Source organism: Pundamilia nyererei, unplaced genomic scaffold (assembly GCF_000239375.1).
Source record: "Pundamilia nyererei isolate P.nyererei 1_Seehausen unplaced genomic scaffold, PunNye1.0 scaffold00057, whole genome shotgun sequence".
Taxonomy (NCBI): domain Eukaryota; kingdom Metazoa; phylum Chordata; class Actinopteri; order Cichliformes; family Cichlidae; genus Pundamilia; species Pundamilia nyererei.
In genome coordinates this window covers 181,771-184,698 of record NW_005187458.1, presented here as the reverse complement: position 1 = coordinate 184,698, position 2,928 = coordinate 181,771, and positions in this window count along the sequence as shown.

Below are 2,928 nucleotides of genomic sequence, written 5' to 3'. Positions count from 1 at the left end.
GATTATCATACATACACAGTGGTTACAGTAGTGATGAACAATTTATACAAAAAGCAAAAAACAAACAAACAAACAAAACAAAAGAGGACCCAGAGTGGATCTCTGAGGAACTCCAAACCTCAGCTTAACTAATGAATAGTATCATACATTTTTTCTGTTAGAAGATTTTCTATTTTCCTAAATGGAGATAAATGTAAGGAAAATAACAGCAAAATAAAACAGATGGACCTTAAAATCCACCAGTTCATTGATAACCCATGTAGGGTTAAGTATGGGGTAGGGTTTTATTTGGTTAGGAGGTTCATCAAGTTTGAAGCTGTCTGACATTTCTCAAACTATCTAATGTGTTCTGGTGCCCACAGAGATTAAAAATATTTTAATATGTATTTTTTATTTGTATCAGTAATGAGTTCTACAGAGTGTTATGGATTTAACCATTTAAGGTTTAACCACGGGTCTAACTTTAACTCTTTGGAGAAAAAAAAAAGAACATTTATTTGTGTTTGTCAGTTTCGATGACGCAGTTTGCTGTCTGCTCGTTGCCAAAACTTACAACAACTACCAAAATCAAAAAGTTAATATTCTGATTGCTTAGGTTAATATACCAACACATCACTGCTAAGGAGCACACATTCTACACCATATTTCGGCTGATATATGCAGTAGTGCAAAAAACTAAAAGGTCAGAAAACAAAATATTCTCAGGGGATTAAATTATTAAATTTGACCAAAAATGTTGCCAGAGGCCATTAAGTTGTGTTATCGAAGTAGCACAGGGCAGTGTAGACTATCCCCTCCCTAAGGTTTTGCTTTATCATCTTCTATGACTTTAATGGTTCCATAACTTAAGAAAATGAGAATCTGCCAAATGTGCTTTATTCAATAAGACACTAAACTCATCAGAGATTATTACCGAGTGCAGAGATCAGGGGAGATATAGCATCAGTGTCTCATAGACTTCCACGCAGTCAGACTTTGTTTTACAACCAGTGGAGTTGTGCCCTGCTGAACATTAGAGAGAAAGCAAAACTCTTCAGCAATGGCCTCACTTTCCAGATGCAGAAGGTATTTTCATTTTTTATATAAACAGTCTTCATTTTGAATGAGTCTCAAAGGTAATTCAGAAGTGTTTCTGTAGTTTAACACATGAGCTGGAATGACAGCATAAATATCCATAATCACCAATTTTCAGGACACTTCCAGAATAATGATAAATGATGCCCTAATAACACTCAGCATTAACTTTGATTCATGGAGCAATCAGATCAGATCTGGCTAATATTAGCGAACACTAGTGTGTCTGTTAATATGGTGGAAGACTGTCTCACACAGAAAAATGCTGTCTTTATTGTTGGGGCTTTCTCTACTTTCTCTGTCTTTAACCTTTAACTGGTAAAGCGGCTTCAGGCAACTGTTGCTGTGATTTGGTGCTATATAAATAAAAGTGAACTGACCAAATTCAGAGGATGATTTCACAATGTATTCCAAACTTATCTAATAGCCAATAACCAAGCTAATTAGCTTGTCTAATATAAACATACACAGAGTAAATTTTTTCTGCTTTGTAACCAGACACATACACACTTGTGCGGCACAGCGTCCAAGCGCTGTATGCACTTATGGGTTAATCTCTAAAATAACTCATAAAAGCAGCTGTCAAATAAATGTAATATTGTAAAAAGTACAGTACTGTCTCTGTGCTGCAGGAAAGGATTAAGCTACAATAAATGGCACCCACCCAGCTTTGACTTTTGAAATTGCCTGTGAAAACACTATTTCAGAGGACAAATGTAATATTTATAGCAGTGTTCCTGTTTAAAAGTAAAAATTAAAATACGACACCACACTAAATCCCACGGTGTCCGGAGACAATAGGCCATTTATTGATGAGAAAACCATAAACAAGGAGTCTGTCTGTAATAATACTTTGGGCCTGGATTGCAGCAGAGAACACTTTGAGTGACTCATGGAAATAGCCTGGGAATGGATGGGAAAAATAACACACAACAAAGGGAGTAATTCACAATAGAAAATGGAGGAAAAATACTGAGAAAACGCACAACAGATGGAGACTGTGATCAATGCTGAAGCTGTATGGGATCAGAACTATGCCACCTTGGAATGAAACCGAAAAAAATATTGAATCCGAAAAGAAATATTGTAACTGAAATAAATGTACTGAAAAATCTTGTATTGAAACTGAAAAAAAAATTGATAGTGAAAAACAATTAATTGAAACTGTAATTTTTTTGTTTTCGCTTACAATTTTTTTTTCTGTTTCAGTCCATTTTTTGGTTTCAAACCATTTTTCAGTTTCACTCTGCTGGCACTGTTTTGGCGTCCGGGGGCGCGCTGGGGGGCGGGGATTCCAACCCGCATGTATTTGCATATATTATAATGCTGACCAATGACTGGAGAACACACTGACGACGCGGCTGCGGTCACAACAAACTTGCATGTGTCTGTTCGGGAATGGCAGATGCTGGGAGGTCCAGCGTTTACATTACCGACTATTTCAAAGTGACAGCCTGAGGTGTTCTTCAGTAAATTGGACTACCGGACAGGAGGACCTGAGGCCCCACCGCATTATTTTTGGTAAGTTAAATGTGTTTGTAAACTAATCTGTAATTTAGGTCCTTAGCTAGCTACCTAGCTAAGATGAGCACTCGGCTGTCGGGGAAACTTGTTTTGTAAAGTTCGTTTAGCTAACCCGTGGCAGGTGAATGAATTTACCCTGACTAAAGAAATCAAGTGAAATGCACTGGGCTGCTCAGTGACTAACCACGGTTACTGTACTTTTATTATGAGTATTATACTGTAAGAGCAACAGGCTGGACTCTGCTTCTGCTCCTGTGCAAAGCTGATTATTAAATATGTGCAAACAGCAGCATGTTTTCTGTCGCTTTCCACATGTGGAAGGACATTAAC